This window comes from Oncorhynchus masou, chromosome 1, assembly GCF_036934945.1.
Source record: "Oncorhynchus masou masou isolate Uvic2021 chromosome 1, UVic_Omas_1.1, whole genome shotgun sequence".
In the NCBI taxonomy this organism is placed as follows: Eukaryota; Metazoa; Chordata; class Actinopteri; order Salmoniformes; family Salmonidae; genus Oncorhynchus; species Oncorhynchus masou.
In genome coordinates this window covers 32,861,919-32,877,833 of record NC_088212.1, presented here as the reverse complement: position 1 = coordinate 32,877,833, position 15,915 = coordinate 32,861,919, and the positions used below count along the sequence as shown (strand labels likewise).

The following is a 15,915-nucleotide window of genomic DNA, read 5'->3' as shown; positions in this document are numbered from 1 at the left end:
ATTAAGGGTTTTGGTACACTGGGGAAATGCACCAGACAGAACTGTTTTGGTTTCGTTCGTTCATTTTGTTGTTTTTGTTCAGTGTTCCATTGCTTTATTAAAAATATGGACACTTACCACGCTGCACATTGGTCCTCACCTTCTTCCAACAACAACGGCCTTTACAAACCACCTACAGCCTCCCCTCGTTGGTAGAAATGTCATGGTAATTAATGCATTCTGTTGAGAGAGCAAACAGGAGAACTATGTTGTGCAGAACATCAATAAATGAAAACCAATCAGTCCCAGAAAATAATATTTTCCAATGGTCAAATAACTAAGACATAAAACATACGGTTTGTGATTTGGCTTGGCCCTGACATACTGTATGTGTCCAATTTCTGTTATTTTGTATTTTATTTGCCAAATGAACCCTTTTCCACTCCTGAATTATTGGGAAACAGGGCGACAAAGAGCTCTGAAACAGAGTTGACCACAGCTGGTTTAAATTTTATTTTAATCAATCCTCTCCCCTGGTTTGTGTTGGGCTTGGCTGTGACTGGCTTCCTCCCTTATGATATTGCATTCTACAACAGTGATAACAGCATCACAACATGGCTGAACAAGGGCCAGTGTGGGGCGAGAGAGAGAGAGACAGAGAGAGAGAGAGAGAGAGAGAGAGAGAGAGAGAGAGAGAGAGAGAGAGAGAGAGAGAGAAGTGTGTGGGACTGATGAGAGGCCAGTGTGGGGCTGATGAGAGGCCAGTGTGGGGCTGATGAGAGGCCAGTGTGGAGCCGGAGAGAGGAGTGTGTGGTTTTTCTGAAATCCTGGTTGAGGGATTCCGGATTTCCTGCATATTCCCTCCTGGTTCTGGTAAGCTTCCAACCGGGATTTGGGGAAAACCAGGGAATTTATTGAATGTCTCAGGAATTTTGCAACCCTAATCCCAAGGCAATGCTTTAACTCTGTGAATTGAAGCTAAAATCCTCGGAAGATGAAACAGTGCGACTGTTGGCCCTCAGACGCATTTGTAATTTTGTTTTGTTGATGAAAGAAGGAAAGGAGCATCCAGCATCTTGGTCAAATAAGTAGTAGTACAGGCACTACAGTTCTATGCACATGTAATGATGTCTGAGGGGGGAAAAACTGTGTTCGTTGTTTGAAGTAAAGTCTTTGTTGTTGTAATATCGCAAACGGACGTGGCAGTTTCACCGCTACGGATTCCAGCTTTAAGATCTATTCCAGGCGTAGCTCCTAAGTGACACAGCTCTTTATAAGATTAGCACAGATGGTGCCTGTGAGTGTTGCTGGAGCCTTGAAAACGGTTGTGCTCAGGAGGTCCTGGCAATAAGTATTGAGGGGCAGTGGGTAAAGAGCACAGGAGCAGCTCTGTTTGTTCTGTGTCTGGCAGTGTACAGTAGTAGCCAGCCACACAGTGCAGGGGTTTCACATCTTCATGCCAACCATTTTGATTAGACCCATGTTTGATCCTGGAGTGTGCCGGCTGGTATCCGTGATTGGCTCAATTCCCAATTCAATGAATTATTGGTAGCCACTTAGAGGCTGTGGAAGCTCGTCAGTGGGGCTGTGTGGGAAACTTCCCAGATATATCCTGTCTTTCGTTCGATCGTCCTCTGAAGCTAACATAGCACTTTGAAAACAGCTGTCATAGCCCTTCACTGGGTGCCCAAAATAGACTGCTATCACTGGCGAACAGTTTTGGGGAGTACATGTAGTTTAACTTGTAATTTAACTAAATTTTGCAGTAGCTTGGTAATAGTTGACCTAAATTCTAATCTTGGTACTGTTTTCAGAAGTTAATTACTTTTCTGCCATGTAGCGGTGTAGCTAACTACTAGAACTACACACTACTTTATTTGCAATAATAAAATAAAATATGGGAGAAGTCGGTAAGAATTTCCTTTATTTTTCTGCATCAGACCTACCTGATTCTCACTTGAAATTCAGTTGTTGTGTTTAATAGACTAACTTACACATTCTGCAATTCTGTCAATATGACTCTAAAGTTCTTGCAATTTCTTATCTTATCTTCTTGCAATTTCTTATCTATGCCATTTCAGATTTAGTAGTTTGGAAGAAGTTTGGATGTACTGAACAACTTTTTAAGTGTAGATATCATGTATATTAACTTATTTCAGTGTAATTGGTAGCTTGGTAAACTATATTTTCAAAGGTGCTTCCCCAAAACTGCTGTTTAGACAAGGTTTATTACAGTTAGTGACATGATTCTTTGGCACAGAAGTTGTATAGATGCTGTAGTTAGGTAAAGTGTCTCACACGAGCCGTAGTTGGGTACAGTATCTAACACTCGCTGTAGTTTGGTACAGTATCTAACACTAGCTGTAGTAGGGTACAGTATCTAACACTAGCTGAAGTTGGGTACAGTATCTAACACTAGCTGTAGTTGGGTACAGTATCTAACACTAGTTGTAGTTGGGTACAGTACCTAACACTAGCTGTACTTGGGTACAGTATCGAACACCAGCTGTAGTAGGGTACAGTATCTAACACTAGCTGTAGTAGGGTACAGTATCTAACACTAGCTGTACTTGGGTACAGTATCTAACACTAGCTGTACTTGGGTATGGTATCTAACACTAGCTGTAGTAGGGTACAGTATCTAACACTAGCTGAAGTTGGGTACAGTATCTAACACTAGCTGTAGTTGGGTACAGTTTCTAACACTAGCTGTAGTAGGGTACAGTATCTAACACTAGCTGTACTTGGGTATGGTATCTAACACTAGCTGTAGTAGGGTACAGTATCTAACACTAGCTGTACTTGGGTACGGTATCTAACAACAGCTGTAGTTGGGTACAGTTTCTAACACTAGCTGTAGTAGGGTACAGTATCTAACACTAGCTATAGTAGGATACAGTACCTAACACTACCTGTATTTGGGTAGGTTGTCTAACAACAGCTGTAGTTGGGTACCATTTCTAACACTAGCTGTAGTTGGGTACAGTATCTAACACTAGCTGTAGTTGGGTACAGTATCTAACACTAGCTGTAGTAGGGTACAGTATCTAACACTAGCTGTAGTAGGGTACAGTATCTAACACTAGCTGTAGTAGGGTACAGTATCTAACACTAGCTGTAGTTGGGTACAGTATCTAACACTAGCTGTATTTGGGTACGGTGTCTAACACTAGCTGTAGTAGGGTACAGTATCTAACACTAGCTGCATTTGGGTACAGTATCTAACTCTCGCTGTAGTTTGGTACAGTATCTAACAATAGCTGTAGTTGCATCTCGCATACTATCCAAAGACAGCTCTGCAATTACCACAAGATAGTGAACATCAGCCAGACAGTAGATATCTTGAACACCAGTAATAGTTTGAATACCTCCAATCCATAATTGTCAACATCTGTCTTTCGGGGAGAGATACCGTCAAATCAAATCAAATCAAATCAAATTATATTTGTCACATACACATGGTTAGCAGATGTTAATGCGAGTGTAGCGAAATGCTTGTTCTTCTAGTTCCGACAATGCAGTAATAACCAACAAGTAATCTAACTAACAATTCCAAAACTACTGTCTTATACACACAAGTGTAGGGGGATAAAGAATATGTACATAAAGATATATGAATGAGTGATGGTACAGAGCGGCATAGGCAAGATAAAGTAGATGGTATCGAGTACAGTATATACATATGAGATGAATATGTAAACAAAGTGGCATAGTTAGTGGCTAGTGATACATGTATTACATAAAGATGCAGTAGATGATATAGAGTACAGTATATACGTATACATATGAGATGAATAATGTAGGGTATGTAAACATTATATTAGGTAGCATTGTTTAAAGTGGCTAGTGATATATTTTACATAATTCCCCATCAATTCCCATTATTAAAGTGGCTGGAGTTGAGTCAGTGTGTTGGCAGCAGCCACTCAATGTTAGTGGTGGCTGTTTAACAGTCTGATGGCTTTGAGATAGAAGCTGTTTTTCAGTCTCTCGGTCCCAGCTTTGATGCACCTGTACTGACCTCGCCTTCTGGATGATAGCGGGGTGAACAGGCAGAGGCTCGGGTGGTTGTTGTCCTTGATGATCTTTATGGCCTTCCTGTAACATCGGGTGGTGTAGGTGTCCTGGAGGGCAGGTAGTTTGCCCCCGGTGATGCGTTGTGCAGACCTCACTACCGCTGCGCCTTCTTCACGATGCTGTCTGTGTGGGTGGACCAATTCAGTTTGTCTGTGATGTGTATGCCGAGGAACTTAAAACTTACTACCCTCTCCACTACTGTTCCATCGATGTGGATAGGGGGGTGTTCCCTCTGCTGTTTCCTGAAGTCCATAATCATCTCCTTAGTTTTGTCGACGTTGAGTGTGAGGTTATTTTTCGGACACCACACTCCGAGGGCCCTCACCTCCTCCCTGTAGGCCGTCTCGTCGTTGTTGGTAATCAAGCCTACCACTGTTGTGTCGTCCGCAAACTTGATGATTGAGTTGGAGGCGTGCGTGGCCACGCAGTCGTGGGTGAACAGGGAGTACAGGAGAGGGCTCAGAACGCACCCTTGTGTGGCCCCAGTGTTGAAGATCAGCGGGGTGGAGATGTTGTTGCCTACCCTCACCACCTGGGGGGCGGCCCGTCAGGAAGTCCAGTATCCAGTTGCACAGGGCGGGGTCGAGACCCAGGGTCTCGAGCTTGATGACGAGCTTGGAGGGTACTATGGTGTTAAATGCCGAGCTGTAGTCGATGAACAGCATTCTCACATAGGTATTCCTCTTGTCCAGATGGGTTAGGGCAGTGTGCAGTGTGGTTGAGATTGCATCGTCTGTGGACCTATTTGGGCGGTAAGCAAATTGGAGTGGGTCTAGGGTGTCAGGTAGGGTGGAGGTGATATGGTCCTTGACTCGTCTCTCAAAGCACTTCATGATGACGGAAGTGAGTGCTACGGGGCGGTAGTCGTTTAGCTCAGTTACCTTAGCTTTCTTGGGAGCAGGAACAATGGTGGCCCTCTTGAAGCATGTGGGAACAGCAGACTGGGATAGGGATTGATTGAATATGTCCGTAAACACACCAGCCAGCTGGTCTGCGCATGCTCTGAGGGCGCGGCTGGGGATGCCGTCTGGGCCTGCAGCCTTGCGAGGGTTAACACGTTTAAATGTTTTACTCACCTCGGCTGCAGTGAAGGAGAGGCCACATGTTTTGGTTGCAGGCCGTGTCAGTGGCACTGTATTGGCCTCAAAGCGGGCAAAAAAGTTATTTAGTCTGCCTGGGAGCAAGACATCCTGGTCCGTGACGGGGCTGGTTTTCTTTTTGTAATCCGTGATTGACTGTAGACCCTGCCACATACCTCTTGTGTCTGAGCCGTTGAATTGAGATTCTACTTTGTCTCTATACTGACGCTTAGCTTGTTTGATTGCCTTGCGGAGGGAATAGTTACACTGTTTGTATTTGGTCATGATTCCGGTCACCTTGCCCTGATTAAAAGCAGTGGTTCGCGCTTTCAGTTTCACGTGAATGCTGCCATCAATCCACGGCTTCTGGTTTGGGAATGTTTTAATCGTTGCTATGAGAACGACATCTTCAACGCACGTTCTAATGAACTAGCACACTGAATCAGCGTATTCGTCAATGTTGTTGTCTGACGCAATACGGAACATATCCCAGTCCACGTGATGGAAGCAGTCTTGGAGCGTGGAATCAGATTGGTCGGACCAGCATTGAACAGACCTGAGCGTGGGAGCTTCTTGTTTTAGTTTCTGTCTGTAGGCAGGGATCAACAAAATGGAGTCGTGGTCAGCTTTTCCGAAAGGAGGGCGGGGCAGAGCCTTATATGCGTCGCGGAAGTTAGAATAGCAATGATCCAAGGTTTTGCCAGCCCTGGTTGCGCCATCGATATGCTGATACAATTTAGGGAGACTTGTTTTCAGATTAGCCTTGTTAAAATCCCCAGCTACAATGAATGCAGCCTCAGGATATGTGGTTTCCAGTTTGCAAAGAGTCAAATAAAGTTTGTTCAGGGCCATCGATGTGTCTGCTTGGGGGGGGAATATATACGGCTGTGATTATAATCGAAGAGAATTCCCTTGGTAGATGCGGACAACATTTGATTGTGAAGAATTCTAAATCAGGTGAACAGAAGGACTTGAGTTCCTGTATGTTTTTGTGATCACACCACGTCTCGTTAGCCATAAGGCATATGCCCCCGCCCCTCTTCTTACCAGAAAGATGTTTGTTTCTGTCAGCGCGATGCGTGGAGAAACCAGCTGGCTGCACCGACTCCGATAGCATCTCTCCAGTGGGCCATGTTTCCGTGAAGCAAAGAACGTTACAGTCTCTGATGTCCATATGGGAATGCTACCCTTGCTCGGATTTCATCAACCTTGTTGTCAAGAGACTGGACATTGGCGAGAAGTATACTAAGGAGTGGTGCACGATGTGCCCGTCTCCGGAGTCTGACCAGAAGACCGCTTCGTTTACCTCTTTTACGAAGTCATTTTTTTGGGTCGCCGGCTGGGATCCATTCTGTTGTCCTGGGTGAATGGCAGAACACAGGATCCGCTTCGCGAAAGTCATATTCTTGTTCGTACTGATGGTGAGTTGACGCTGCTCTTATATTCAGTAGTTCTTCTCGACTGTATGTAATGAAACCTAAGATGACCTTGGGTACTAATGTAAGAAATAACAAAAACTGCATAGTTTCCTAGGAACGTGAAGCGAGGCGGCCATCTCTGTCGGCGAAGTCTTCCACCCTATAGAGATAGGGTGGAAGATACAGTGCTGTTCTAATTGGGGTAGGGTGGAAGATACAGTGCTGTTCTAATTGGGGTAGGGTGGAAGATACAGTGCTGTTCTAATTGGGGTAGGGTGGAAGATACAGTGCTGTTCTCATTGGGATAGGGTGGAAGATACAGTGCTGTTCTAATTGGGATAGGGAGGAAGATACAGTGCTGTTCTAGTTGGGATAGGGTGGAAGATACAGTGCTGTTCTAATTGGGATAGGGTGGAAGATACCGTGCTGTTCTAATTGGGATATGGTGGAAGATACAGTGCTGTTCTAATTGGGGTAGGGTGGAAGATACAGTGCTGTTCTAATTGGGATAGGGTGGAAGATACAGTGCTGTTCTAATTGGGATAGGGTGGAAGATACAGTGCTGTTCTAATTGGGATAGGGTGGAAGATACAGTGCTGTTCTAATTGGGATAGGGTGGAAGATACAGTGCTGTTCTAATTGGGGTAGGGTGGAAGATACAGTGCTGTTCTAATTGGGATATGGTGGAAGATACAGTGCTGTTCTAATTGGGATAGGGTGGAAGATACAGTGCTATTCTAATTGGGATAGGGTGGAAGATTCAGTGTTGTTCTAATTGGGGTAGGGTGGAAGATACAGTGCTGTTCTAATTGGGGTAGGGTGGAAGATACAGTGCTGTTCTAATTGGGATAGGGTGGAAGATTCAGTGTTGTTCTAATTTAACACCTCGCCTGGTGAGGTAAGCACAGAAATTATATTTAATGCTACCAAGGGAAAGAGTAATGTCTAAGGAGAAACATAAGAAACTGAAGGATGTGAGGAAATGGTAGTACAGTGTTGAGAAAGACATTAAGAGATACTTTATGCAATAGCACATTTCTAATGTTTGTAAACAAGTGAATTCGTACACAGTGGCACGCAATGAAGTGGCAGATGCCAATAATGCCCATGCATTTGGCACAAAAAGGATCCAACAGACCAATCACAGGATGGGGTTTTAGGTGAGCCATTTAAAGCTGAGAAATTAAGCCCATGGGTGGCAGGGAAAAGGCTCATTGTAATCCTTATAATACTCAATGGACCATTAAGCTCACTGGTGTCCTTTTTACAGTGAAAGAGGTAAATAAAAGGCTCTAAAAATAACGTTATCCTATACAGTAGCAACTGGCCCTGTACAGTAGTAGCCTAAGCTGAGTGTGGTGTAATGGAGTAACTACATCGGTGTTGAGAAACATTTTCTGAGCATAATCAAAGGAAAGACTATTGTTTCCACCCATTTGTTTCCATAGCACCATATCGGTGCCTATTGGTGCCATGGAAACTGAATAGTAAAAATAAACGGGTGGTAGTGATAATAGCTTCCTTTGATTATAGAACATGCCCAAAAGCACTGAATTGTGATTAAGCAAATCAAAACTGGACTGTGCAGGTTCCACCTGCCATTTCCACAAAATCCGAGTCAGCTTTCTTTTGTTCCACAGGACACTAGGCTGTGTGAAAACACAATATATTCATGAAGCTTTTCAATTTAGGGAGGTAGGGGGAGGGAGGAAGGAGAGAGATAGAGAAAGAGAGGGAGTGAGTGTGGCTGAGAGAGAATGAATAAAACAGTGCAGCAACCTTTACAGCATCACAGACTCAGAATTAACCAACACAGAGAAGGAGCCATTAAATTCCAAAAGGAGCCATTGATGGGAACAACCGAAGAGGTACTTTCATCCTGTCCTCCTTACCCAGGTGTCACCCTACAGTCTAAAATCTGAGAAAATACCTCAGATTCTTCCACTCGTCTGAGCCTCTGCCCCCCCCACGCTGTCTCTCCACCTAGCCAGCCCAGCACCCTGCCCGTCGGCCCTCGACGGACATTTGAAAATCAACTGAGTGAATTGGCCCTCTGACGGCTCCTGTAAAGAAGTCATTATTTGCAGTGATGCTGAATGGGGAAGCTCTGTCAATGGGAGATCAAATGATGTCTTCCACTCACCAGCCTGAACAAAGCATTTATTCAGGGCCCACAGAATATCTGTATTTTTCCCCCAGAGTGAAGCGTTTCCCCTTGCTTCCAGCTTTCCCACTGGCAGGATTGATTGGCTTTAATTAAGAAATAAATCTCATAGCTATGTTATTCTCTGAAATTCAGTCCACTGTGGTTGAAGGAGAGACATTTTTTAAGACACACTTTCATGTTTTAAACACCCTTTAAAAACAGTCTGAACATCTAATTACATATCGCAATACAAGACGAATTCAGGGTTCCCAACAAATTACTAACTTTACAGTAGTTACTTAATTTACAAGGGGTGGACAGAAACCTAGCTTAAATCAACACAAATCACATGCCGACAAACGCACACACACACACACACACACACACACACACACACACACACACACACACACACACACACACACACACACACACACACACACACACACACACACACACACACACACACACACAACACACACACACACACACACACACACACACACACACACACACACACACACACACACACACACACACACACACACACACACACACACACACACACACACACACACACACACACACACACACACACACACACCACAGTTACTTGGAGTCATTCATTAACTGAAAGGAAGGCTCTTAGTTTTTCCATGTTGACCGAACAGGAAGCCACTTAACTGAGCTTGCTAGAGGGGAGGAAGCAGCTCCTACTCTTTCCCAGCTTCTACGTTACACCTTATCTTACATCAGCCTTCCTGCCCTTTGTCTTAGTAATAGAGCAGCTCAGAATCTTTTCCAGGGATTTTCTTTGTATCTAAGCCACACGTGTATGTCCAAATCCAATATCCTGGTTACTCATTACTCCACACCACTGCTCAGTGGCCTGTGTTCTTAAACACAGCCTGGATTTAATGATCCAACAAACATGGGCAAAGTTATCTGGATGTTGCTGGCATACGCCTTGGCATAGAGAGTAGACACTGAGTGAGAGAAAGAGAGAGAGAAAGAGATGGTGGTGCATTCACAAGCAAACCAATTTTAGTAGTTTGAAAGAGTAAAAGAGCTTGTGTTGTACTTACTGTATATGGTGTTTTTTTCTTCTTAATTTGGCTCTATTGTCTCTTCTGACATATTCTTTTGAATGTAGATTTCAGATTTCAGACAATGACAGAATGCACTTATGAATGAAATTCAAATGTGGAAACTTGAACGTCAAACTAAACTTGACTTCAAAAGCAGCCAATGATCCCCTAAAGCCCAAACTCAGCTAAAGAGCCAAGCAGCCAACTTACCTCACCTGGGCTCACCTGACCTGTCTGCTTACTTGTGGACAGAACTAATCACCAAATCCCCTATCCTGTTCTGTCCATAGACACGCACAAACGCACACACACATGCACACACACACACACACACACACACACACACACACACACACACACACACACACACACACACACACACACACACACACACACACACACACACACACAGTGTAGATAATGTCAAGACGTAGCAGGAGCAGGCATGAGCAGTTGAATCTGGATTGTGTAAAGCATTAACCAGCCTTCCAATCCCATCCGTCAACCCCGCCCCCTATCCCCCTTTGGCAAAGCCATCTCCTCCTTTTAGCATCAACACCTCAGCTACTGTGAGCATAATTAAATTTCACACTAACAAAACAGCCATTCTGAGCTACCGCACCAGCATTATTGTGATTTTTTTTGGTACCCTTCCCCAAATAATGTCCAATCAATTGAATTTACCACAGGTGGACTCCAATAAAGTTGATCAATGGAAACAGGATTCACCTCAGCTCAATTTCGAGTCTCATATCAAAGGGTTTGAATACTTATGTAAATATGGTATTTTTAATACATTTGAAAAAATGTCTAAAATCCTGTTTTCGCTTTGTCATTATGGGTATTGTGTGTAGATTGATGAGAGAAAATTGTATGTAATCAATTTTAGAATAAGGGTGTAAGGTAACAACATTTGGAAAAAGGGGTACTTGGTACTAGGATTGTTTATTATGCTAATTAGATTTCCGTGGGCACTGACATCGACTCTAGGCGGTTTAAACTATGAGGATCACAAGGAACAACCTATTTTAACATCCTGGGAGTCTAATGAAACCAAAAGGCACATCCAAAGATCGCACATATAATGTTTAAAGAAAATGGCCCCTTGGACAAAAAATGGCTTGGCACAATGTGAGCTAAATACAGTAACACTTGAGTATTTCATATAGTACTGTACATAAATCAGCTGCAAGAGCAGATATTTACTGAGCTACATTTCAGCTTTCAAAATTGTCCTTCATTGTAGACTGCTTGAAAGGCACAATGTATAGAAAGCACACATCCTCACAATGTTCATGGACTCTATACTCTGTCTAAAGATCTCCTCAAGGATAACCTGACCAGCCTGATGACTATTTTGAGCAATAGAAATTGAGCAGACTGCAGAGGCCATGGCCTAAACCTTAGCACACAAAAATAGTAAATGATGAGAATGGGAAGCTTGCAAACCTGCCTCTCACTCTGATGAACACTGCTTTATCTCTGCAGTGGATAACATCCAAAGGCTCAGGCTATTTTGGCTTTTAATATGAGCTCTGCAACGGTGAGCAGTCATGTCAGGCAGTGGCCAGGACCCACTGGGCTGGATGCACTTGTTTGGGGGGAGAGAGGGGGATGGGGGGTAGGGTTGGGGTTGAAGGTTATATGAACATGCCTCCTCTTGCGGAACAGTCACTGAACCATGGGCCTCCTCATCAAGCCAATCTTCCTGAAAAGGCAGAGTAGTGCCGGCAGCCAGATATCATCACAGCCACATTAATTAAAGAGGGGCCATCATTAGAGTGAGTCCCTGTTGCTCACTGCTGTTTCTATTTCTGGACAGACTGTTGTTAATGTTATTGTTGTAGCTCTTTTTGCCTCTTCACTCAGACAGGAAGGAAGATGCTAACAGGTTGCTTAATAATGAAGAGGAGCATAGTGACATCTACTATAACCTCAATCTCCACTCCAATACGGGTAGTTAAGAATTAGTATCCAAAAAAAGTGCATTCCTGTTACACACCACAAATTTAGTGTAGGTACTGCCCTTTAGATATTAAATTCCCAGATTCTCAGTAAACTGATTAAACATAAAGAAAATGCACAACTCTGTACTAAGCATTTAAGAATCATTATCATTGCTTTTCAGGTCTCAGAATGCACCACCCATTTCTGTCCATGCAACAAAATATCACATGACATGGGATTGAGAAAAAGGAAGTCAAGAAACTGCAGATTTTGCATTTTACTTATGATACAGTGGTTGTCATATGTATCCACCCCTCTTGGATTTCTTCACATTTTATTGTGTTACAAAGTGGGATTAAAATGGATTTGACATTTTTGTAAACAATCTATACAAAATGTTGCAAATATTATAACAGGTCTTAAAACTGTATGAACAATTTAACACTAACATACTTTGATTGGATAAGTATTCACGCCCCTGAGTCAATACATGTTAGAAACAGCTTTGGCAGCGACTACAGCTGTGAGTCGTCTTGGGTAAGTCTCTAAGAGCTTTTCACACCTGGATTGTACAGTATTTGTCCATTATTTCTTCAAGCTCTCTTAATGTTAAGGTGTGGGGGTCATTGCTAGACAGTAATGTTCAAGTCTTGCCATATATTTTCATGCAGATTAAAGGGTAAGAAGCATGGGTTTTTTCTCACAAAAATAACAACACAGTGTGGTCAAAGATTTAGTAATTTAGTTGTAGTCACAATCTGGTTATCTATAACTACAAACATAGTTATGTTTTTTTTTTTACATATTTACTACTGCCACATGTTTTGCTTTACACTCAGATTGCAATTCAATAACAAACATTTGGCAAAACACAACACACAATTCTCTACCTTTGGCACAACCTTCACAACTAAAATGTCTTATGTGCAAATGAAAAGCAACACTGTTCAACAAGCTAAGCTCAATTACCAATTGATCAATTTCACTCTTCACATGTGCAAACACCAATTGTGTAAATGATCACTTTGCAATCAGACCTTTGGTATGGATAAAAAGGCCACAGGTGAGTACTCCTGTGTTTGGAGAACAATGGAAGCAAACTTGGTAGAGGTGGAGGTGGGGGTAGAGGTGGGGGTAGAGGTAAAGGTGGAGGAAGACCAAGAACAAGGAGAGTAATCTCTGATGAAATTCGGGCGACTGTGGTGGACCATATGGTCAACCATGGTTTGACCTTGAGAGATGCTGTGTAGAGAGTGCAGCCCAATCTGAGCCGCTTCACCGTAGCATCCATCATCCAGACGTTCCAAAATGAGAATAGGTATGCACTGCAGACATTGAACCTATCTACTACTTCTCCTACTTGTCAGTAGTACAACATAAAGCACAGTATGGAGAAACAGAGTAAATGTTTCATGTATTACTGTATGTATACATTTGGGAGCTATACTACTTTGCAACATGTTTATATTGTATACTGTACTACTGTAGTGCTTACTGTACTGTATGCTATTTTGTTTTTGTACAACTGAAAGACGGTAACCACATGGTGGTAGAACGCGTCTATTTACAGACAAACAGGAGACTGCCGTTGTGCAAATTATTGAAAACCCTACCATCTTCCATGATTTTGATTGCTGTGTTTCATTTTGCAAGATATCTGTGGGGTTTGGGGGAATTGGCTAACGGTTTAGTGTTTTGTGTTTAGAGTATAGAGTACCTGAAATGTAGTTTCAGGAAACATGTGTTAACAATTGGGAAAAATGTAACTTATTTATGGATATCTTCGGACCTACCCACAATTAACCTTTTCTCAACATCATATGGAGGATCTTCTCTGTGCTACTGAGTTCGTAGCTAGCTCAAGCTGGCTAACGTTAGCTACACCTCATGCTCTTCACAGACTTTGTGGTCGTGTTATCTAGTGGGAACCCGTTAGCACTGCAGACTCTGGTGCCTTCTTGCCGTGGGCTCAAAACAAAAGAGAAAATTGTGTCCTTTTTGTTCTGTCAACTGCTCAGCATGTTCTTTGTGAAGTAGGCTATGGGAATTTTGCAACTTTTTCCACCTTGGCTTAGCGCGCTAGCTGACTGACATCTGGAATCTATCTATTTTGGATAAGAGCAAATGTTATTTGGATAAATAGCTTACGTTAGCTGGCTGGCTAGCTTGATAAGTTAAATGCATGTAGCTAACATTATTTTATGTTTGGTTAGATGGCGTTATGTACACTACCAGTCAAAAGTTTTAGAACACCTTCTCATTCAATGTTTTTTCTTTATTTTTACTATTTTCTACATTGTAGAATAATAGTGACGACATTAAAACTATGAAATAACACATATGGAATCAAGTAGTAACCAAAAAAGTGTCAAACAAATCCAAATGTATTTTATATTTGTATTTTATATATTTCTTCAAATAGCCACCCTTTGCCTTGATGACAGTTTTGCACACTCTTGGCATTCTCTCAACTAGATTCACCTGGAATGCTTTTCCAACAGTCGTGAAGGAGTTCCCACATATGCTGACCACCTGTTAGCTGCTTTCCTTCACTCTGCGGTCCAACTCGTCCCAAACCATCTAATTTGGTTGAGATTGTGGATGCCAGGTCATCTGATGCAGCACTCCATCACTCTCCTTTTTGGTAAAATAGCCCTTATGTAGACAGTAGGTGTGTTTTAGGTCATTGTCCTGCTGAAAAACAAATGATAGTCCCACTAAACCCAAATCCGGTGGGATGGCGTATCACTGCAGAGTGCTGTGGTAGCCATGCTGGTTAAGTGTGCCTTGAATTCTAAATAAATTACAGACAGTGTCACCAGCAAAGCACCCCAACACCATAACACCTCCTCCTCCATTCTTTGCGGTGGGAAGTACACATGTGGAGATCATCTGTTCACCCACACCGCTTCTCACAAAGACACGGCGGTTGAAACCAAAAAAATCTCCAATTTGGAGTCAGACCAAAGGACAAATTTACTTGTGTTTCTTGGCCCAAACAAGTCTCTTCTTATTATTGGTGTCCTTTAGTAGTGGTTTCTTTGCAGCAATTAGACCACGAAGAACTACAAAAATCTCTGAAACTGAAAACACTTATCTCCCTCACTAGCTTTAAGCACCAGCTGTCAGAGTCGCTCACAGATTACTGCACCTGTACATAGCCCATCTATAATTTAGCCCAAACAACTACCTCTTCCCCTACTGTATTTATTTATTTTGCTCCTTTGCACCCCATTATTTCTATTTATACTTTGCACATTCTTCCACTGCAAATCTACCATTCTAGTGTTTTACTTGCTATATTGTATTTACTTCGCCACCATGGCCTTTTTTTGTCTTTACCTCCCTTATCTCACCTCATTTGCTCACATTGTATATAGACGTATTTTTCTACTGTATTATTGATTGTATGTTTGTTTTGCTCCATGTGTAACTCTGTGTCGTTGTATGTGTCGAACTGCTTTGCTTTATCTTGGCCAGGTTGCAATTGTAAATGACAACTTGTTCTCAACTTGCCTACTTGGTTAAATAAAGGTGAAATTTTAAATTTTAAAACAATTCACACAGTCACCTATGAACAGTTGATGTTGAGATGTGTCTGTTACTTGAACTCTGAAGCATTTATTTGGGCTGCAATTTCTGAGGCTGGTAACTAATAACTTATCCTTATCCAGAGATAACTCTGGATCTTCCATTCCTGTGGCGATCCTCATGAGAGCCAGTTTCATTATAGCGCTTGGTGGTTTTTGTGACTGCACTTGAAGAAACTTTCAAAGTTCTTCAACTTTCCAAATTGACTGACCTTCATGTCTTAAAGTAATGATGGACTGTAGTTTCTATTTGCTTATTTGAGCTGGTCTTCACATAATATGGACTTGGTCTTTTACCAAATATGGCTATCTTCTGTATACCTCCTACCTTCTCACAACAGAACTGATTGGCTCAAACACATTGAGGAGGATAGAAATTCACCTGTTAATTGAAAAACATTCTAAGTGACTAACTCATAAAGCTGGTTGAGAGAATTCTAATTCATGAAAGCAAAGTGTGGCTATTTGGGGCATCTCAAATCTAACATATATTTAGATTTGTTTAACACTTTTTTGGATACTACATGATTCCATATGTGTTATTTCATAGTTTTGATGTAATCACTATTACTCTACAATGTAGAAAATAGT

The 15,915-nt window shown here is 42.3% G+C and overlaps 1 protein-coding gene across 2 annotated transcripts in view; it reads right to left on the bottom strand.

The window, feature by feature from the left end:
- The window catches only part of LOC135542289 (sialate:O-sulfotransferase 2-like), an 89,793-nt gene that overhangs the window by 48,782 nt on the left and 25,096 nt on the right, over window positions 1-15,915 (bottom strand). Inside the window, exon 2 of one of the 2 annotated variants that reach the window (XM_064969154.1) lies at window positions 118-219. The exons of the other annotated variant lie outside the window; for it this stretch is intronic. The gene's annotated coding sequence lies outside the window, so the exon portion shown is untranslated. The remainder of the gene's footprint in view (window positions 1-117; window positions 220-15,915) is intronic. 2 annotated transcript variants of the gene reach the window in all.